Source organism: Miniopterus natalensis, chromosome 13 (genome assembly GCF_054644295.1).
Source record: "Miniopterus natalensis isolate mMinNat1 chromosome 13, mMinNat1.hap1, whole genome shotgun sequence".
NCBI classification, from domain to species: Eukaryota; Metazoa; Chordata; class Mammalia; order Chiroptera; family Miniopteridae; genus Miniopterus; species Miniopterus natalensis.
This window is the reverse complement of record NC_142093.1, coordinates 37,041,412-37,065,372: the sequence shown is the minus strand read 5'-3', so window position 1 is coordinate 37,065,372 and position 23,961 is coordinate 37,041,412.

The following is a 23,961-nucleotide window of genomic DNA, read 5'->3' as shown; positions in this document are numbered from 1 at the left end:
CTTAGCGAGTTTGCTAAGATGTCAGTGATATCTCTGTCCTCTGAGTTTATACGTATTTATCATTTGCACACTATATATGACAAATTTGGTAAACATTTGACCTTGTCCATGTATATATATACTTTTCTTCTCCTTTCATTGACACCTTTTACTCCCTCTCAACGTCCCAGGGGAAGAAGACACAAACTGTCGCACTGAGGTAGGCGCTGCAGGAGGTTCCATGGGAAAGGTAAAGAAATGTTCCGTGCCGTCCTCTGGATTCAATGCATAACCACGATTGGCTAAAACTAAGACGTTATGGGATATAGAGACATAGTCATACATATAAGTAAAAATATAAAGTCTTTCCAATTAGGCTGAAAGCCTCATCATGACAGTCATGATGCCTAAATCCTTTGTGTTCTCTGAGCTTTGGCATAGCGTCCAAAAAATTATTACATGGCTGATTTTATTTTGCACATGCCTTCTTCTATGTCAAAATTACCAGCATGGGGAAATGAAAATAGTATCCAGGCTTGGGAGACTTTTTAAAAAATTGAATTTGTTGGGGCAACATTGGTTAATAAAATTATATAGGTTTCAGGTGTACAATTCTACAGCACATCGTCTGTATATTGTACTGTGTGTTCACCACCCTCAGTCAAGTCTCATTTCATCACCATTTATCCCCCTTTATTCTCTCCTGCTCCCCCGGCCCTTCTTTCCCTCTGGTAATCACCATACTGTTGTCTGTCAATGAGTTTTGTGGGTTTTTTTGCTTAATCCCTTCACCTTTTTTACACAGCCCCCCTAATTCCCTCCCCTCTGGCAGCTCTCAGTCTGTTTTCTATCTATGAGTCTGTTTCTATTTTGTTTGTTAGTTTTATTTTCTTCATTAGATTCCACATATAAGTGAAATCAGTTATGGTCAATTAAAATTTGATGAAGGAGGCAAGAACATACAATGGGTTAAAGATATTCTATTCAATAAATGGCGTTGCCAAAATTGGACAGATATAGGCAAAAAATGAAGCTAGACCACCTTCTTACACCTTACACAAAAATAAACTCAACATGGATTAAAGACTTAAATGTTAAACTCAAAATCATAAAAATCCTAGAAGAAAACTTAGGCAGTAAAATCTCAGACATTTTTCATAGCAATATTTTTCTCTGATATATTTCCTTGGACAAAGGCAAAAAAAGAAAAAATTAAACAAATGGGACTACATCAAGCTAAAAAGTTTTTGAACAGCAAAGGAAACCATCAACAAAATGAAAAGGCAACCGACTGAATGGGAGAACATATTGGCCAATGATACAACTGATAAGGGGTCAGTATCCAAAATTTGTAAGGAACTTATACAACTAAACACCAAAAAACCCAAACAATCCACTTAATAAATGGGCAAAAGACCTGAATAGGCACTTCTCCAAAGAGGACGTACAGATGGCCTATCCACATGTGAAAAGATGGGAGACTTTTTGGTTACTACGGGAAACACTTTGCATTTTTAAAAAAATCTTCTACTAACATATATATATAATACCTTTGTTTAGATATGTGTCTTGTGATCCAAGAATAAAAGTTTTCTTGAGGGTGTTAGTTGACTTTTGCTATATATTTCAAAGACAATGAATTCTGCTGGATTCCTAAACTTAAGTGAAATTCTCACATTTTGACGTGGAGTTGGCAAAAATTGTCCATGTTGCTTAGTATATATACATATGCACACACACATATATATGTATCTCTCTCTCTCTCTACATATATATATGCTTTTGCAAGCTGGCTAGGACATATATATAATGTGCATTTTTATGGCCACACCTGCATCAAAGTATTCTTTTTGTGTTTTTCCTTTGGCTTGAGCATGCTCAGGGCAAATGTATGCCAATAGCTTTTACCACCGGTGCAGCTGTATGCCTTGCTTTACCTGTAGAAGTTTCTGTGTTCTCGCCTCATTTGTAAGTATGCAAATTTTTATTCATATGTAAAGAGGAGAGCATCTCTGTTTATATATTGCAAATATTCACTTCAAGATTTCCAAATCTCAGCTGTGATATTTTTCAAAAGTGGTTTGCTGTAGTTAGGTGTGTTTCTTCGTTGTTACCTGACTTGGTCTCTTTTTAATCTATGCATTTGGTGAAGCCAGAACTAGAACACTCACCTGGCAAACGGGCACCATAGCTTAATGCGGTGGTTCTCAAGGTGTGGTCCCTGGACCAGCACCATCAGATCGTCTGAGAACTTGTTAGAAAGGCAAATTCCCAGGTCTCCCCTATTGAACCAGGAACGCTGGGGCTGGGGTCAGCAATCTGGGCTTTAACAAGCCCTCCAGGAAATCCTGATGCAAGATAAAGCTTGAAAACTACTGCTTTAGTTATTAACGCTATGAACTTTGGGCGGGCTGCCTGAATTCAAATATTTAACCTTTAAGTCATGTAACCTTCTTGTGCCTGTTTTCTCCTCAGTGAATGAGATGATAATAGTACCATCCATGTATAGCTGCGAGACTAAATTGAGATGACACATGAGAAAAGTTTAGCAAGGCCTGGCACCTGGTGAGCACTTCATACATTTAAGATCTTATTGTTCAAATTCTGCCCGTTCTCTAGCCTTAGATAGCTCTTCCTCTCGCCCAGCTGGCCCCTTTCACTCTCTTGAATGTCCTTTCCACCTTTTTTCACCTCTTCTGATGTTTCAGAACTAAGGGGGATGGATGCATATATTTTTCTCCAGCCAAATACTGTTTCCCTTCATAAACTTACTTTTTTCCTTGAAAAATCAAACCTAATGATGCACAAACATAGAGTACAGCCTATTTAATTTTTTCCTAGATCTGGTTTCTATTTTAACTGTAATATAATTTCCTGATAGCCCACCTGATTTTTTTTAGGCGTTGGGTATGTGAACCAGTACTTATTTTCATGACTGGTATAGTTGATACGTGGATGGACAGGGGTGTTTTTTCACCCGGTCTTCAGAGATGAATCATTCTTGTTTGTTCTAGATGCTTCTGGACTTGTTATCCCGTGTCATTTCTAACCGGCGCCAGGTTTTGACAAATGAGAGCGGCAAGGCGTGGTGTGCTACCTCAGGTTCCTATTTTCCCGGAGTGTCCGGATGTAATAATTTCAGAGACGGCCACCTAGCTAATGAGTCCTGCCCTCAGGAGCTCAGCACAGAGGGAGCCCTCACCCGCCTATTAGACGCCGTCTCCGAACACGGTGGAAGCGCAAGGGAGCAAGATGAATGGGCGTTTGTGCATCACACTCTTTGAGAATTGAATAGAGGATTTATGGTGTTCCCTGACTTGACACACTTCACACTTGTCATCTTGGCACATTGTATTATACTCCGCTGCCCATGGGGCTTTTGATGATGTTTCGGGAGCAGGTAATAGATGTCTCTGCGCTGTATCCATGCACTTGCAGGGAAAGATCCAATATTAAAAACAAAGGTACTGTAGGAACCATCCCTCTCCACCAAACACGAAAGCCGACCTCTGCTCTCTGTTGCCTTGTTTGTCCCAGTCTCTTACCTGGACATAGAAAGCCCTCCTGCCGCTTGCGAAGACCCACCTAAAGGAGTGATGTGGCCCATCATCAGTGCTATTTCTGTATTCACATTTTAACATCTCCTTGGGGTGTGACAATTGGCGACTGCTGTTCGGGCTGCCACAGTGCGCGATATAAAGATCGCTGGATTATTGAACCCTTCATTCTAAGCCTAACCTGGCTGAAGACCTGCTGTGTGCGAGCTTGGCTGAATCTCTTATGGCAACGTCCCAAGGACCTCATCGATCGCATGGCCACCAGGCTCCTGACTAGCTCACCTCCCAGAAGGAATACAAGAGAACTTGTTCACAAAAGTATGGAAGTGCGAGAGCACCGCCCATATGACCATGGATGAAGCAGCTGGAATACAAATCTATTTGTCCTCAGTTACATAGAAAGGAGAACAGAGCCTTTAAAATGGTGAGTGCGTTTTTTTAAAGACCACTGTAAGCACTGGACACTGGATTCCTGTATTGAACTCCTTTTGTTGACATGCCCTGAGATTACTACGTCTACCTTGAAGCCACACGCCATGTTCAAAGGGCCACTACAGGCTTGGGAGGTGAGGAACTAGCAACAGCTACACTGCGCTCGGGGTTCGAGGCCTCTGTCCATCTCTCAGGAGGAATTCTGCAGCAATTCTGGGAGAGCCTCGAAATGCCTATCAAATCTCCCACTCTCCAGGCTGGAGAGAGGCCGCAGGTGGATTTATTTTGTTAAGGAAAATTGTTAAATGACTATTTAATTAATTAATTTATTTTTAACCCTCAGCAGAAGATATGTTTATTGATTTGAGAGAGGAAGGGAGAGAGAGAGAAACATTATTTGAAGAGACAAACAACGATCAGTTGCCTTCCACACGCGCCCGACCAGGGATCAAACCTGCAACCTGGGTGTGTGCCCTGACCGGGAATCAAACCCGCAACCTGAAGGATACTCTGGACACTCGTGTAGGCGGCTTCCATGTCCAGGGGAGGGAGGGGAGACAGAATCTCTCTTTAATTGTAAACCTTTTGTACTTTAAAATTTTGTGTCATGTGACTATAGGACCTAATTACAGAATAAAACAAAACTCCTCCACTGCCTGAATACCTTGAGGGAAAGTTCAAATTCTTAACCCAGGAGCACCTCATGACTGCCCCTTTGCCCACTAAGCATCGTCACCTCTCCCCACCCATCCCCCACAGACGGGGCGTGGTCCGAGCACCTGCCAGGCCACGTGCCACACCTCTCCCCTGCAGACCTCGACCAGGTGCAGGCCCCCACATGCTATGACGCCCGAGCCTTTGTACTTGTTACCCCTTCTTAGCATGATTTCCACCACCCTTCGCCCAACAACTTTCTCCTCACTGTCTAGGAAGCTCTTTCTGATTCCTCCACAATGGACCAAGTGCCATTTCTTTGCATAAATTTTGATTGTGGCGTTTATTGCATTATATTTGCAGCAGGTATCAGGTTCAAGCTATAAACTCAGGGAGGCAAAAAAGTAAATATTATATATTTTTCTATAACTAAGCTTACTTTCTAGCACCACCGCTATCTCAGGTCAGGCTCCTTAGAAGCAGACCCTGAGAGCAAGATTTGTCTGCAAGCAATTTATTAAGGAAAAGCTCCCAGAAGAAACCAAGAAATGGGACAGGGGCAGGAGCAGTAAGGAGAAGACATCAAACAGCGGTACAATTTTACGCAAGGTCCCAGAGAGGGTGATTTCGGCCTGATCCTTCAGGGCAACATACTCTAGAGCAAACTCATAATTGTGGTTCAGTGTTTATTTTCTGTGGCCCCTAACAAAATATAAGCTCCAAGCCCTTGTTCATGGATATATGCAAAGCAATTAGCACAGTTACTGCATATTGCAATTATTTGTTGAATGAATTAATAAACTGCAAGCCTCTCCTTATTGTTCCAACAAACCTCGTGAAGCATATTCATTTATTCTTTGCATAAACTATGGGCATCTACTATGTCCCAGGCACTATCTTAGGCCCCGGGAATATAATATTGGACAAAATGTTAATTACCCTGCCATGGAGCTTCTTATGGGAAATATGGGAACTGCGTCATCTTAGCTCAGAGAAAATCTACGAGGACACCCCAGCCCTACCTGCGTAGACACCTCTAATGAGCCCGTCCTCACCTGGTGCCAAGGGCTACATGAGTCCTACCCCTACCGCCTTCTACAGCTTTCTCTGTGATCTCACCAGTCCAGTGCTGTACATACCAGCTACTGATGCTGATGACCCCAAATTCATGTCCCCCATTCAGAACTCTTTCCAAAATGCCAGACTCATATAGCCAGTTTCCCAGGAAGGAAGGAGCAGCCTTCTCAGCCCTGGGATCTTTCCAAAGCATCTGTCCCAGGGACCCATCTCAGGGACTCACACTGGCCTCCTACTCTGCTTCTCCTCTTACTCTCCCCCTCTCCTCCCAGACTAGGGGCTTTTCATCTCACTGAGGAGGTGGTGGTTGGGGCGAGCGGTAGGAGGAGGGCCCCATGGACTTGTTACATGCTGAATTCTTCCAAATCTACTCACTGTTCATGTCCTACCCCTTAGGCCCTGGGTCCTTCAGACCCTGGTGTTTGCTCTTCAGAATGACTCTCTTCTTCCTTTCTGCTTTAATAATCCTAATGTCTAGCTTTTGGTTGAGAGAAGGACCATGGAGTCAAAAAGAATGACAGGGAATAAAAAGAAAATCAGCTAACGTATCTAAACATTATTTCGCATTATATTGGAATCAGATGTTTAAGGCTCTCTCTCCTTATTTCCTTTTAAGCACCTTGGGGGCAAGAACTGGGCCATCTTCCTATTTCAAACATCAGCACTTGATCCACAAGAGATGAACTGTTTGAACTGAAACAAGGGTACTTGAACACTCCACATCTTTATACCTTTTTTTTTCTTCTAGCAAGAAAAGGCAGTATATTATGGTAGTTAAGAGCATGAACTCCAAACACAGACCACCTGGGTTAACATCCTGGTTTTTCCCATTATTAGCCGTTTGATCTTGATCAAGTTACTACTCTCTTCCTGCCCCACTTTCCTTATCTGCAGAGCAGGAATGTGGGTGATGATCTGGCTTCTCTGACATAGTTGTTGTAGTTACATGACTTAATATGCGTAAAGCACTCAGGCCTGTTCTTGGTACAGGCTGAATATAATAAGTGTTGGCTACGATTCTTTCCTCTTCTTAAAACTCCTTTGCCTTTGCCAATCTACTTAACTTCTGCTCCCCCATCTCCTTCAACTGTCCTTTGGAAAGACTTATACTCTTGTGTCCCCCAGAAAGTAACCCTGTCTGCCTGGTTAGGTTGAAAACTGCTGCTTTATGTTCTTTTCCTTAGCTACGCGTTCCCCGGCCTTTTATGAGGCCATCCTAGTGTGCTGTAGAGGAGATCGCTGCACATCCACCTTGGGCTGGTCTATACCTTGTTGTTCATCTTACAGTGCTTGACACATAACAGATACCAAACAAATGGCATCCGGGGAGTGAGTAAGAATCCATCTGCTCTAATTACTGCTCTTACAGCCAACGTAATGCCTCTGCTTATGCCCAATGCCTCCGTTTCCTCTACCTGGGATCAGTCTTGCCCATAATAAATGGGTTCCTTGGTTTCTTCAATAAGCTCGGAGAATGTGGCTCACCAGGGGCAGAATGCCTTTGAAGAAGATATGTGTGCTGGTCCCCTCTTTGAACTATATCATAGAATGATTCATCTTCCATGAGCCACATAACCTCAAACCAGGGCTCCCACCCACCCTCATCTTTCATTCCTCCTTCAGCCCCCGCCTTTCCTGCCCTCTTCCTGGCCCATCCGTCTCCCCCCCTGCCATGCCTGCGCAGGCCCAGACGCGCGCGCGCACCTTTGATCCCGCTGACACCAATGGCACCAAGGAAAGAAGTTCAATATGTCCACTGGCGTCAAAATATAGTAATAACAATCCTTCAAAATGACAATCCCAGGCAGCCTAGGGGCATGCAGGGGCTCTTCTGCTTTGTGCTTTCTGTAGTCTGTGGCGTTTTCCTTTGGTGTTTCAAAGCAGAGGGAGCTGTAGCTGGCTCCGCCTGAGAGGGGCTGGTGAGCTGGTATCCGACAAGGACAGTTAGGGCACTCCCGTGGCGACGAGCAGGCCGAGCAGCGGGCCGTTCTGCGTCCCAGCTCACAGGCTCCAGCAGAGCATGAGCCCCCTTTGCAACCCGTTACTCAGCTGCAATTCATGTTTGCAACTGCGGCGACGAGGAAAAGGGCGCTGTTTCTGGCAGCACCTCTTAGCTCCCGCACTGCCTCAGGCACATAGAGAAGGCAGGAGGCCTGTGCTGCCTTGGTTGCCACCCGACACCCCTTCTGCTCAGCTACCGGGAGCCCACAAGCAGCATGCCACCGTGCCTTAACTAGTTCCCTGGGTCTCCGTTCACCTTCCTATAGCTCCTGCTGCTCTGCCCCTGCCAGGTGTAACCCAACATCCAGGGGCAGAGAAAACAGACGCTGTGCCCCACAGACTCCCAGGACAAGCCAGGTCCAACCCCGCAAGTGGAGAACCAAGGGGGACACTGTTGATGTTTTATTTTGTTTTTCCTGATTTTCTGTTCTTTTTTTTGTTGTTGGCAGGAGCAAGGAAAACCTGGAACCTCAAAATCGAATGCCGCCCTGAGCCCCACTGAGCTGGCAGTTTCTAACCTGACTCAAAATTTAATGTTCTGTTTTGTTTATGGCAGGAAAAATATAGCTTTCTGTTTTGGGGTGGTGGCTGGTTAGAGGAATCATAAAACAACTTAGATGTTTCCTGGTGATCCAACAGCTATGTTAAATCAACATTTGGTGGTTTATAAATCAATGAGACACACACTGATTAGATTTTCTTTCAAGTACACACTGCCATGGACAACGGTGGCAAAAAAGTCTTGATTTAGTGTTGTCTAGAGCACTTGAAACACAGATTGGCACATCTAAAGAAGGGGCATTTCTAGAGGCACTGGCATATAGGCTGGTGTCATTGTGCTTAACTGTATTTTTTTTCTTGCTGTTTTGATTAGACATTGGAATGATGTTAGTTTCTATGTATTTTCATCACATTTTCAAAGATGATCATTTAACTATCTTCTGTCACAGGAACCAAAGAGAAAAGATCAAGAGCATGAGTCTAGAGTTTATAAAACTCGGCTTCTATATAATTAAAAAAATATATATTTACCTAAATATTTTCATGGAAACATACATTGTAGACTTAGTGGTGGGAACTTGTTAAAGTTGGTAGAAATTTTCAGTAAAGTAATGCAAAACATCTTAGGCATTTTCTCAGCTTTCAAAACTGCCTTACTAGTGATTTAACTGAGATAAAATTAGCAATACAGCTAGAGTTTAAAATTGTCCAAAACATTTGGGAAAAAACTACCAAGCTATAAAATGTATTTGCCATTTTTTAACAATTATATTATACTAACTTATGGGTTATTGGGAAAGCTAACCACAAGCTAAGAATGATGATCCATATTTGCCATCTGAAAGTCAATTCATAAGCTATTGTTTCTAAACCACCAGTTACCTGGACTTTGGCCATCCACTTCTATGATAGAAGGGCTCAGGTGTTTTGGCTCCATACCTATGCAGAATGTAAAAATAGCTAAAACATGCTAAATGCTTATCATGGGCTAAGTATTCTCTTAAACCCTTCAGCTTGTCCTCCCAGTTAATAATCATAAGAACACTATAAATTAACTTCCTATTGATATTCCCATTTTATAGGTCAGAACATTAAGACAGAGAGAAGCTAAATTACTCGCCCTGTTGATAGAATAGAAATCTGAACTCACCACCATGTTAAAGCAAATATTAGAACTAAATGATTCCTTGGAAATAATTCTCCCAGAGATGAGAAAATTGAGATTCAAGATGAGAGTATCCTACTTAGGTTTATATAACTAACAGAGAAGAGTGCCCAACACAGATTCCAGGCAAGAGTGGGGTTTACTTCACGTGGCCTTATTTCCTACTGCGTGAACTGGGAAAGCCATTTCCTCCTATCGATATTCAGTGCCTGTACATGCAAATATGAGTTTATTCAATAGTCCACCAATATGGAGCAAATACTGGGCATATGCTATTTGTGGGAGTAGAAGAGAGCCTCACCCCATGGAGGCACTTACAGTCTACTGGGGAAGCAGATGGAAGCACGGGACCATGAAATGGCGAGGTTACCTTATCCTGGAGAAGTGCTCGCATGGTCCAAAGGCTTAGTTTAAATCTTGGAACGGGACTTGGGAACTGTAAACAATTCGGTGTGTCGAAGGGTTGGTCACTCACATGTGAATAAGTGGTAAGAGGTGGTTTCAGAGAGGTAGGTGGGGCGGGTCATGGGAAGTTAGTCAAGAATTCTGAGCAGGGGTGTGATCTCTTCAGCTTTGCATTTAAGAGAGTTTACGTTGCCGGCAGCGTGAAAGATCGCTCGAAGGCGGTGCCCCTAGAGATAAAAGATTGTAAGCGTTCAACTGAGCGGTGATGATATGAACTGAGGCAGAGGTGGAAGCTAGGGAGTGAACAGAAGGGCTCCAGAGGCTTTTAGGAGTTAGAGTTCAAAGGAACTGGTGATTATATATGATACGAATCAGGGTTAGATGATGACTTCATAGTTCAAGTCCCTTTTTGTGGGCTGGCGGATGATGACACCATTCAACAAGATGCAGAACACAGACTGATGATCGGGGCGGGCGTATCTGTTCTGGGGAAGACAATACATTCTGCCTTTCACAGTACAGTTTAGTGAACAAGGAAGACATCTAGGAGGTTTCCAGGAGGCTGTTTGAAACGTGGGTCAGGAACTCTGGCGAGTTATCTATGCCATAAATACAGATTTGCGTCATCCCTGCTGAAGCCATGAGCATGAATGTCATCTCCAGGGAAAGTGAATGCAATAAGAAGGAGAGGAAGTGGGGGCCTGAGAGACACTGACATTTAAGGCAGATAAAGGGCTAGTGGAGGGCCCCGAGAAAATTCACATAAAGCAAGGGAATGGGGAGAAGACAGAGCTCTGAAAATATGAAATGGGGAATGAAAGATGGCTATGAAGATGGTTGTTCAGAGGGTCAGGGGCTCTTGAGACACCGGGATGACTAGAGCGGGCAGTGAGGAGGCCATGCTGGCCCTGGGGGGAGGTCCACGGGCACATTTGTCAGGGAAAAAGCTATAATGTGGGATGATGAGGGATAAATGCGATGGGAGACATCGAGGGTAAGCAACTCCCTCAAGCTGCTTTCTCACAGCCGCAACGCAAAGCTGCAAGATGGTGGGGGAGCTCGAGGAGGTTGTAACGCTCAAGCAGGGTCTCCCGAGGAGGGGAAGAGGTGGTTATGTTTCTAACCCTCAGAGAAGAGGCACAAAAGGATCTGATACTGTAGGAAAGAAGATAATTAATGGAGTGAGGGGGTAGAACTGGGTGAGCTCAGAGCACAGGGGCAAGAACCAACCTTAGCCAAACAAGAATATTTTATTGGCTAACTTAAAAAAATACATTTTCTTATACATTTATCAAAGTGTGTGTGTGTGTGTGTGTGTGTGGCATCAAGTGTAATAGCACAGAGTAGATGATATAAAACAGTAATCCTCTTTACCTGTCTACCACTCCTCTACTCCCAATTCCATTAAAAAAAGGAAATTTTTTCATACTAAATAAGGATTTATTGTTTTGTACTGATTATGCACATAATATATATTCACTATAATTTTAATAGTAGATAAAAATATAAAGAAATATAAGTTGCTTAAAAATCCAGCCTCCTGCCTGGCCGGGCGTGGCTCAGTGGTTGAGCGTCAACCTAGGATCCAGGAGATTGGGGTTCGATTCCCGGTCAGGTCACATGCCCGGGTTGCGGGCTCAATCAATGACTCTCTCATCATTGATGTTTCTATCTCTCTCTCCCTCTCCTTTCCTCTCTCTGAAATCAATAAAGATATATTTAAAAAAAAAAAAAAATCCAGCCTCCTAAAGAATCACACTGAGGGGTCCATTCTTTTACATATATCTTTATCTATCTCTTATCTCTATCTCTATCTCTATCTCTATCTCTATCTCTATCTCTATCTCTATCTCTATCTCTATCTCTATCTCTATCTCTATCTCTATCTCTGTCTCTGTCTCTGTCTCTGTCTCTGTCTCTGTCTCCGTCTCCGTCTCTGTCCCTCTCCCTCTCCCTACCCCATCCCTACCCCTATCCCTATATCACCTATATCTCCTCTTCTTTGCCCACCTTAGCTTTATATCACTTTCTTAACTATGCTATAAGCCCTGTTAACAGCACAGTGGGTGGCCTTCTATATAGTGTCTATACTTGTATAAGTATATACAGGGTTGGAAAAAGTAGATTTACAGTTGTTCATATGAAAGAAGACATGCAGGTTATGATTAGTACAATAGCTTTATTAACTCAATAGAATGCCACAGTGCAACTGTAAATGTGCTTTCCCCCACCCCTATATATAGTCACCTTTCATTGTCCATTGTCTCACCGAAGAAAACTGGATTGTATAACACATATGTACATTCTAGCATCTTGCTCTTCTTACTCAATAATGTGTTGTGGAATCACTCCAAGCCAGCTGGTGTTGCTCTCATTCATTCTTTTACTCTATTTAAATAGATCCAGCCACTCCTTTAGTAAAGGACATATACTTTCAGTCCACCAGAAATAATTCTGCAATAAATGGAATGGTATATATGCTCTTTTATATTAGTACTTCTATTTCTATGGAATAGATTACTAGAGTAAAAAGCACAGGATTAAAGGGGTATGTGTATTTTTAATTTTTATAGCTGTTGCCCGCTTGCCCACTGTGTTGGACGTGGGGCTCCTTCTAGGGCGCCTTCCTGCACTGCAGAGGTCAGAAAGCTCAAACTTATGCTTCCCAGAATCCCTTGCAGCCAGAGTGTGACTTACATCGGCCAATCGAATTGGTGCAAGCTTTGAAATGCAAAATTGAAGTGGAGACCTCATTTCTGCTGACTATGGAATTTTTAGATGAAATGTAAGGACAGGAAAATGTTTGTTTTACTTGTTTCCTGCAGTAGCCTTAACAAAAGCCCCCAGGTCAAGAAATAAGCAAAGGTCCAACAAAAGAATGGAAATGAAGCCGTATAACAGTCAGACAAGGGAGTACTGGGCCTCAGTGGAAGTGAGTTAGCTAAAACGACTAATACCAACCCAAAGTATCTTAATCGCATAGTCTGGAAAGAAAGCAGAAAGTCGTAAAAGAATCTATACAGGGTAGCCAGCACTAGCGGTGGCCCTCACTCCATATCCCTTCAGCTCGCATGATTTCAGGCAGATGTGGTGGACAGGTCCATGCAGCGACCAGTGTCACCGAAAGGTCACAATGAGGGGCCTCTGCTTTCTGCCTCAAGCCTTTCTTGGAACCGTGGGAAGCCACTCAACCTAAATGTGCAAGGGAGTGAAGCCCCTGAGAACAGCAACAACCAGGTGGAGGTAGTCAGTGAATAAGGCCTCGTCTCCTCTCCTCCGGTCTGGTGGGCCAGTTCTGAAATGGGTTCCACCTATTTTCACAGGGGGTGCGCAGCAGGATGGTCCTCGGTTGCCCACAGCAGTAACCAGCCCTATAATGTACTTTCGCTTTCTCCTTTCTCTAGTCTCTACTCCTAGCTTCCCACTTCTGCTTCCTGGGATCCCCTCCAAAATATACTACCTGCACCCAAGTTATTTTCTCAGGCACTGCTTTCAAGGAAACTCAAATTATGACATATAGTAGGGTTGCATTTGTATGCAGTTCATAAACAGGCAAGATTAAATATTGTATAGGGAGATAGGCATGTCAGATAAACTAGGAAGAAAAGCAAGAGCATGGTTGATATAAAGGTAATGTAATATGCTCACATCTGGGAGAAAGAAAGAAGCTATATTCTAGGCAGGAAATACAGTGGCTTCAAAGATGCTACTCATGTTTTATTCTTTAAGTTATGCATTGAATACACGGCATCTGTTTTATTATTTCTTTAAATTATTGGTTCTCAACATTTTGGTCTCAGGACCCCTTTACACTCTTAAAAATTATTGCAGACTCCAAAGGACTTCTAGTTATGTGAGTTCTGTCTAATGATATTTACTATATTCAAAATTAAAACTGAGCAAAATTAAGACTGTATTTGGAAATTATAAATATAAGCTCATTACCTAATAACATAAATGATTTATTTTTATGAAAATTACTGTTTTCCAAGAAAAGTAAAACAAAATTGAATGAGCAAAGTGGCATTGTTTCTCATTTTTTTCAAATCTCTTTAATGTCTGGCTTAATATAAGACAGCTAGATTTTAATATCTGGTTTCCCTTCTATTCCGTCTATAAAATCATGGGATTTGGTTGAAGAATCTGAAGAAAATCTAGCCTTCTATAGCTATGCAGTTGGAAAGTGTGGGCATATTGCAATAGCTTTTTTTTAAAAACAACCCAACTGGATATTCTTTTATACTTCATCCAAACTTGACAAGTGGTAGTTTCTTAAAGGTTAGTTTCAATATAGTATCTAAAACTGTATCAGTGAACTTTTAATACTTTGTTACAGTAAAATCCATTGGTCTTCTTGCACTTTGAATGGATCTTTTACCCATGTATGATTTTAGGCCATCACCCATTGGTCATCTACAAAATATTGATTTACTGAGTTATACAGATATTCTAAATGTTGACACATTTCATTCCACAACATAAAACAACAACAACATTCGTCAGTATCACCACTGATATCATCAGGAGAGTCTTTAAATACTGGGAACTGTCAAGCTCATACAAGTTTTCCAAAATTCTAATTATTTGCTTGAAAGCTCAAAATTTTCAATTGACAACAAATATTGTCAGTTGTTTTCCTGGAGGTGACAGGCTCACTTCATTCATTCTTGAGAAAATGTCTGTCAATGGCCAAGCCTGAATAATCACGGTGTGTCTGTCATTTGTTCTTTCAAACGCACATCATGGTCCTTGAACAAAGCAGCTAGTTCAGCTCACAACACAGTGCTGCACCTCAAGACCATGTCATACTTCTGTGGGCAACAGAACCGCTCTGTGCGTATGTCCTGTTTTGTTATGTGTACTTGAGTCAAGATTTAATAAAATAAACTACTTTTACAGTTTTATCAAAGACATTTCTGCCCAGCCGGGCGTGGCTCGGTGGTTGAGCATCGACCTAAGATCCAGGAGATCGAGGTTCGATTCCCTGTCAGGGCACATGCCTGGGTTGCGGGTTCGATTCCTGGTCGGGGGTGTGCAGGAGGCAGCCGATCAATGAGGACTCTCTCATCACTAATGTTTCTCTCTCTCTCTCCCTTCCTCTCTCTGAAATCAATAAAAATATATTAAAAAAAAAAAAAGACATTCCTAAAAGAAGCCAGCATTATTTTATTTGCAAGTGCACACTGGAGAAGAACACAGTGACCAGTAGTACAGTTTGGTGCCACTGCCCTGGTTCAGGCTCCAGCATTTCTACCCACCATTGTTTTGGCATCGTGGGTGCAAATATGAGCACAGTGAAAAAGGCAAAAGATGTTTCAGTGTCATTATGAAAATAGTGGGACCCCCTGGAAGGGTCTCAGAAAACTCTAGACTATGCTTTGAGAACTTTAAGTTGTATTTATATTATATACACGTTTAATGTCTATTTCCCAATAATTAAAAAAACAAGCCCATTTCCTTTGCTGCTAATGGGCATTTTACAAACTTTCATCCTTTTGGTTAATTATATAAGAAGCAGATTTATTGGTAAATGGGGCTCCTTCCTCTCTTCTTCTGGCAACACTACCAAATACTACCACTCCCTTCCCCCTCCCCAAGTCATGCAAGCATTTGGTTTTCTAAAATTAATAAATATTTTAAGGGAAATTTTAGGTTCACAGCAAAATTGAGCAGAAAATAGAGAGTTCCCGTATATCTCCTGTACCCTCCCCAACAAACAACCTCCTCCTCTATGGATACTCTGTACCACAGAGGTACATGTATTATAATCAATGAACCTACACCGACACATCATATCACCCAAAGTCCATAGTTTACTTTATGGTTCATTCTTGGCATTGTACATTCTGTGTGTTTTGGAAAAAATATGATGCATGTATCCACCTTTGTAGAAACATATGGAGCAGCTTCGATGTCCTAAAAATCTTCTCTGTCCAGCCTATTCTCCTTCCCAGCCCCCAACCCTTAGCAATCACTGATTCTTTAACTGTCCCTGTAGTTTTGTTTTTTGGAGAATGTTGTAGAGCTGGAATCATATAGTAGGCAGCCTTTTCTGATTGGCTTCTTTCACTTAATAATATGCATTTAAGTTCCTTCCGTATCTTTTCAGGGCTTGATAGCTTTCTTTTTTTTTTTAGCCTTAAATTCCATTGTCTGAATATACCAATTTATCAATCCTTTCACCATCTGAAGGATATTTTGGTTGCTTTCAAGTCTTGGCAATTATGAATAAGCTTCTATAAACATCATTGTGCAGGATTTTTGTGGACATACGTTTCCAGTTCATTTGGGTAAATACCAAGGAGTGTGACTGCTGAATCATATGGTAAGAGCATGTTTGATTTTGTAAGAAAATTCCAAACTGTCTTCCAAAGTGGCTGCACAATTGTGCATTTCTACCAGCACTTGGTGTCAGTGTTTTGGATTGTGGCCATTCTAATAGGTATGGAGTAGTAACTCATTGTTTAGCTTGAAATTCCCTTATGACATATGATGTTGAACAACTTTTCATATGCTTACTTGCCATCAGTATATCTTCTTTGGTAAAGTGAATGTTCAGGGTCCCCCCCCCTTTTTAAAAGAGCTGTTTGTTTTCTGATTGGACTTTAAGAGATTTTTATGTACATTCTATAACAGTCCTTTATCAGATGTGTCTTTTGCAAATATTTTCTGCTAGTCTATGGCTTGTCTTCCCATTTTGTTGGCATTGTCTTTCATGGAGCAGAATTAAATTTTAATGAAGTCCAGCTTATCAGTTATTCCTTTCACAGACTGTACCTTTGATGTTGTGCCTAAAAAGTCATCACCATATCTAAAGCCAATTATGTCTTCTCCTATATCATCTTCTAGAAATCTTACAGTTTTGTATGTTACACTTATGTCTATGATCCATTTTAGTTACTTTCTGGGAAGGGTGTAAAGTCTGTGTGTAAAGTCTTTGTTTTTGGGGTGTTTTTTTTTTTTTTTTTTTTTGCATGTGGATATCTAGTTGTTCCAGCACCATTTGTTGAAGAGACTATCTTTGCTCCTTTATAGTGCTTTTGCTCCATTGTCACAGATTAGTTGACTATAGTTTATATGTTCTATTTCTGGTCTCTCCATTCTGTTTGTCTGTTCTTCTGCCAATACCACACCGTCTTAATCACTGTAGTTGTATATTGTCCTGAAGGCGAGTAGTGTCAGTCTTTCAACTTTGTCCTTGCCCTTCAAGAATTAATTGGCTATTCTGGGTCTTTTGTGTCTCCACGTAAATTTTAAAACTAGTTTCTCAATATCTCCAAAATAACTTGCTAGGCTTTTGATTAGAATTGCATATTGCATTGAATTTATAGATCAAGTTGAGAACTGACATCTTGATGATATTGAGTCTTCTTATCCATGAATATAGAATATCTCTCCATTAATTTAGCTCTTTGATATCTCTCATCAAAGTTGTAATTTTCCTCATAATAGACCTTATATTTATCTTGTCAGGTGGCATTTGGGTTTTATATTTCTAAAAAGTTTATAACTTTTTGACCCAGACAGTTTGATGTCACCATTTTGATTTAGGAACATTTTGACATTGCTTAAAAGCCAAGTTATTAAACTTTAGAGTTTTAGATTATCCAAGGGAGTTTTTAGCAGGTGCCTTCACAACATGTTTACCAAGAAGTATCAAAAAAGTTTAGAGAGTTGTCTTATAGTTGGGCTGAGGAATGAAACGATGGTCAGGGATATCTATTGAAGACATAACTATTTTAACTTAACCACTTTAAAATGATAGCTACATGGCCCATGTCAAAAGAACTGCATTGGGATGTCTTGCTTCCGTTACTATTGCTATAAAAACATAAATAAGCACCTAGAATCTAGTCTGAGGGCAAAATCCAATGTAGCTCAAGTATTCCAGTTAGTAAACCCCAGAACATATAAATATGATTCTTGGATCCCCTAACTACCAGGACTTCATTTTATTTTGTGCCATGAGCCAGAAGCTACTGTAATTTTTATCCTTGCTTCCTTTCTCTCTGGTGTTGCCGACTCTCAAATGATTGTGGCACTATTTATCTCTTCCAGCTCATGCATTTCATATTTCCCATTTGTTTCTGGAGTGAATATTTTATGTGGATTTCCAGTATCATTTTTAGTGATTCATAATCACATTCTACAAGCCAACATTTTCCATGCTTGGTTTCAGCTCCAGCACAGTATTTTTGGAGAGCTGTTCAACTAGTTTTGGCTTTTCATGAGGCCAAGAAATAATTCAACAACCCACAAACAAAAACAATAATAAATTGGTGGGTAGATGCTATCATTTAACCATGCGTTTTGTTCTCACTGAGAAAATCTCTTGGGTAATTCTGGAAAACAAATTAAAAAGTAATGAATTTCTAAGTGATTAAGGATTGCATTATACATGCAACTATTCTTCTTACCATGATCTTTCCAGTATATTTAGGCATTTTAGCCCTAATTTTCTCATGTAAAATGGGGGTAAAAAGGGGACATCTGTAATATTTTCAATAATAAAGATAACGAAACTTTAAAAAAAATCTCATAGTATTACTTACAATAAGAATGTATTCCTATAAATTTATTTTTATGACTGCAGTATTTTTACATGCATGGGGTTAGATTTCAGCCCAAGGTATTCGTTGTAGATAACTGTTCATGGCTGGCTTTTAATATTGTAGTTTTAGAGTTGTAGAACTTCTGTGATTTAATGTACTATTTCCTTTATTATTGTTTATGTTTGTGGGTTGTGCTCATTTTTTTAGTACCCTCCCCCTTTTTTACACTGATCCCTGTTTTAGAAACCACATCTGGAAACCTAAAAAATGGACATTCACTATTCATGACTTGTTTTCCATGAATTTTGCAATAATGTGGTTTCATACAGACTGGTAATAGCTCTCAGAATATTCTGATTCTGCAGGAATTCAACAGTGATCGAGGCTCCATCTCCATGATATTTTGACACCTGTCAGAGGTTGCACAAGTCATTGAAAGCAGCAATTATTTTCAAAGCAATATTTCACTCATAAAATGATGATTTTGTTGAAGCTAAATGCTAAAAAATAATTATTTTACCTTATTAATTTTATAACAACAGCTGTATCCTAGAGATGACTAGGTGTTGTGTCTCTCATGCCTCTTAAAAAAACAAGAGTTACAACGTTAAAATCTTGCAAAGTATAGTGGGAAAGACTTCAATGACAAGTCCCAACTTCAAATTCCATTTCTGTAACATATTCCTATTTGACCATGAGCAAGTCATTCAACCTAAGCCTCAGTTTCTGCCAAATGGGGCTCTTTGGCTTATATGGCTACTATGAACATCAAATTTTATTTACTGTGTAGTGAGTGGGATTCATGCCTACTGCAATCTTGGCACATGAATCACAGTGTAAGGCTGTCTGGTTCTAGCAGCATCATGTGTCTTTTCTTCCTAATAAGGTTCACGTCATCCTGTGAGCAGGTATGATATCATGTGTCTCTTGATATCCCACAGAGCCCAACCAGGGTTAACATGGGTAATATACTGAGTAAAATACTTCCTGTATCTCACCAAAAAAAAGGACCCAAGGAGGTGGCATCATGAGTTACAGGTTCTTGTCACTGTTATGCCACTGATTTTGAATGTGTTAATGTGTCACTCAAAGCCTATGCTTTCTTGTTTGTAAAGCAAGGTTGGGTCAACTGGTTAGAGGACCCTTGAAAATATGTCTTATACTGAACTTACATAAAGCCCTATTAGCTTTCTCTGGCAATTATTAAGTAGGTCACTTCTTACTGAAGAATTAGAAATAGGTGGTGCCCCAAAAATGTCTGTGAACCTCCTAGCCCTGTACTTCTTGCAGAGAATATCAGCATCTGGATGTAACAGTTCTTCATCTTTATTTACCAAACACTGAAATCTGACTTTTCTTGCCAGATGAAAGACAATTCCCAATTCCCGCTCTTTTCCACTCTAGCTCTAGCCTTGCAGAAGGTGGGGAAAGAGCAAGCCTTTGACCCTGTGTGAATTATCGTATTAGCTCTCAAGAGAGTGATCGAGTACAAATCAGACACTCTTTTTCATTAAACTTAGTATCTTACTTGATCTTGCCTATTGCAAGGTTACAATTAGACTGCCGTCTTATACATATCAAATCTATTTGAACTCTGTCTTGGGAAGATGGAAAATGCTCAGTATCAAATTCTCTATCTTTTCCATGACCATTTGTATTAAAGTTTTAGCAAGAGCCCATTTCTCTCAGTCTGTGCAGCTTCTCAGGTGTTCGTTCTTTTCTATGATTTTTTAAACTTAAAAAGCTGTTTACATGTTCATTTCCACCAGATGCTGGTACTCCTGATGGGATGCAATCAGGAGTGAAAACAGACACAGGATAGATTGGATCCCTATCTATCTCCTTGCCCATACCTCTGACGCTGGATTCATTACCTTCATCAGGAAAACCTGAGATGCTCAGATACAAGGCTTGAAAATCAGTTATCCTGAATCATAGCTTGAGAAGGACTGACATCTCATGCTCAACACTCATTCATTCATTCAATCAATGTTTATGGAATGAGTATAATGTCTTAGGCCCTGTGTCAGATGGTTTTTTCCCTCTGTTTAATGTCTTGTACTTGCTTCACAGCATCTCAAGCTCCTCTTCTTTCCCCAAAGTTCTCTCTAAAGTAGTATCTTACCTCGGGGATTTTGTCCTCAAAATTGTTCTTTTTGACTCTAGGGTAGACATTAAAATGGGTGTCACATTTCCAAGTTTATTAAGATAAGAATAGTTTATGTTAGGAATGGACAAAAGGGGCTGGGCCTTGGCACTAGGCCAGACAGAAAGGGGGTGGACAGGGCTGAAAAGGCCCAGCTGCCTTGGCTGATGTAGAAACTCACACTTGTCTACAGAGAATGCTCAAGAGTCATGATGATTTCTGTTCTCAAACCAGATAAACCAAGACTTGCCACTGTCTGGCTTGAAGTTCTCAATTATAAACAACTTCATGCCCTCCCTCCAGAGCAGAGGGAAAGGAAAGTGCCCTTAAATTCCCCTGGAGGTTTTAATTTTGGTCAGAACACTTAACATGAGATCTACCCCCTTAGCATATTTTTAATTTTAAGTATACAATGCAGTATTATTATCTATAGGCACAATGTTGTATGGAAGAGCTCTAGAACATATTAATTTTGCATAATTGAAATTTTATACCCACTGATTTACCTGTTCTCTTCATCTTAGATCTTAGCCTCTCACCCCTAGTCTACTGAATTAGCATTTCGCCATAATTTTCACTACTCTCATATTAGCCATGATCATCATTGGGATCTCAGGAGTTTCAGGAAGAATTTGGATCCAAGGTGGGAAATTAACAGACTCTTATGGTAGTGAGTTTACTCCTTCAGAATGCCAGCAAATGCTATGGGAGTGCACATAAGAACTCCCCAACATTTCTTATGATCAGGGGAAAGGTGGCCTCCTACACACTGAAAACCTAAAGTGGAAAACAGAAAACAGCTCATCCCTACACTGCATCCAGGAAGCAAGGGAGAGCGCAGCTCCCGGTTCTGTCTGCGAGAGCTCTGTGCTGGGTAGCGCCCGCCTCGAGCCTTTGTTTCTCCTCAGGTGGAAAAGCTCCTGCCATCCCGAGCAGCACAGGGCACAGGGGTGAGAGCTGCTGGCCTCCTGGGTGACCGGATATGACAGCCTCTCAGCAGACCAGCGGGACTCTCCAGACTGTCACCAAATGTGTCATAGAAGGCTTCTCAGGCTCAAGAACTTTTCTTCACATAAAATAGAGTTGGATTCTGGTTCTCTCATTCTTTCTCTCTCATAATTCTTTTTTTAAAAAAATCTTATAGGAAATTCTAATATATATAAAAAAGACCAAAGTGAAAGTCTTTTGGATGAAACTGAGAGTGGGTGATAGAACGGATCTGCTTAGCTTTCCTTCATTATTCCACCCCCATAAAGACCTCCAATTAGTTCCCTGGAATTCAGTTTGGAAAACACAAAGACTGGGGCTAGATAATTTCTAATGTACCTCCGTTTCAAACCCAACGAAGGGGAGGCGCTGTCTGGATCATCCTCAGGGCCTAGAATGGTTCTGGCGCACGCGAACACACACCCACCCCACATGATAAATGAATAAATACAAGATTTTTTAGGTGTATGAGATGTATCTATTTCAGATTATAGCTCCATGGGACCAGAGGAGTTGAGTTTTCAGTGTTAACCTCCCCTTCTGACCGTCTACCCTATACCTTCCCCAGCTTTTCTCTGCACACATATAAAAGCTCCGCATCGGCTTCCCGGGGATTGTATCTAAAACACCAAATGTAAACGTCTCCCAAATGGGAGACAGCTTGTTTATACAGAAATAATTGCTTCAGCACCATGTCCTCTTTTACGGCAACGCTGGAAGAAAATGCTGAGTTGTCAGATTCCTTGCCTTTGCATTAGGAAAGAATTTAAAACCTATTTCAGTCCTTTTTTTGGCCTCCTGTAAAAATAAAACTTTTCTTCCCAAGCTTGGGGCTAAGTAAAAAAAAAAAAAAAAATCAAACCCCTAACTTGTGCTTTCCTTGAGCTCCCAAAATAAGTTCAGGTGATTCTGAGATGTGTTTTTCCCTCATTGCCTTCAGTTGGGGCCGGCCAGAGATGAGCGGGTATTCCGGGCGGGTTTGGAACTGCTGGGAAAGGTGTCAACAACCCGACTCTTCTTCGCCCCCTCTGCTAAGTGTGGGTTTTGCAAACTAAGTGAAACCTGGAGGCTTTGCTAGGGTCCCAGGACAAACCATCAGGTGGCAGATCCACCAAGGAGCCTGCCGGCTGCTTGACTTCGTTGCCGTTTATCACTACGTCTGCTTTCTTTAAAATCTTTTCTTTATTTAACCACTGAGCACTATTTTTATCGGCCCGTCAGGATGCGGGGGAGAGGGGAGGGGAATTCATTTCATGTGTTGCGGAACATTATTATGGTAAAATATTAGGACACGTCTATACCTCCCTCCTTTGAAAAATAAGATACAAAACCAATTAAAGTTAAGCGATCACTGAAATGCATCTAATTAGTTATTAACTTATGTCAATCCACGGTGGCTGCTTTCACAGCAGAAATCCTGCTTGGTGCTGAGGCAGAAGGTAGCTGGCATCTCAGAGGCCTCTGCTGCTCAGGCGGCGGCCCCAGGAAGCACCTTCACAGCTCAGAGCCTTCGCTCCCTTTGGATTGGGGTACATTTCGTCAATCTGACAAGATCTGTCACATATTATCAGACAATTGATCACCGACGCCTTCCAAGTCTTAATCTATTGTTTGATTACACATCAAGAAAAATGGCTTTTTATGGCTGACATCTTGGCCATGAGAAAGGGGAGAAAGCAGAGACTTCGGCTTCTGGCTCCAGCTCATTACTTTTTTGCAAATGATAGATGGGTTCACTAGGCGATTTAACTTTAAAATGATCTTTTCCCCCTTATCACATAAGCAAATCCAAGGAGCTCTGTAGCCCAAGCTGAGAGGAAAGGGAGTCTGCCTGCTGTTGCTTTTTGTGTCTCTATCACAGGTGCCCATGTGTGGATACAGGCATTTATGGTGGGTAAATATGTATTTATGTAGCATTACTGCATTTACTTCTAAATGATAGGATTTAAAGTGGACTCTCATAGAGAGACTAACTTTCACTCTCCAGGACATAGCTGTAATCATTTTACACATTTATTTTTAATTTATTTTTATTTTTATTGTTGAAAATATTACCAGTGCTCCCTTTTGCCCCCCATTAACTCCTTCCACCTCACTCCTGCCCCTCCCCAAGCCTTCACCACACAATTGTCTGTGTCCATGGGTTATGCATATATGCAAATAAATTCTTTGGTTAATCTCTCCTGCCCCCCCATTCCCTCTGAAATATGTCAGTCTGTTGCATGCTTCAATGTCTCTGGGTCTATTTTGTTTGTCAGTTTATTTTGTTCATTAGATTCTGCATTTAAATGAGATCATGTGATACTTGTCTTTCTCAGACTGGCTTATTTGATACATCTGATAAGGGGTTAATTTCCCAAATATATAAGGAATTCATACAACTCAACAAAAGGAAGACAAACAATCCAACTAAAAATTGGGCAGAAGACCTGAATAGACTCTTCTCCAAACAGGACATACACATTTCTTTTAAAGTATTTATGTGATACATAAAGCAATTTGAAA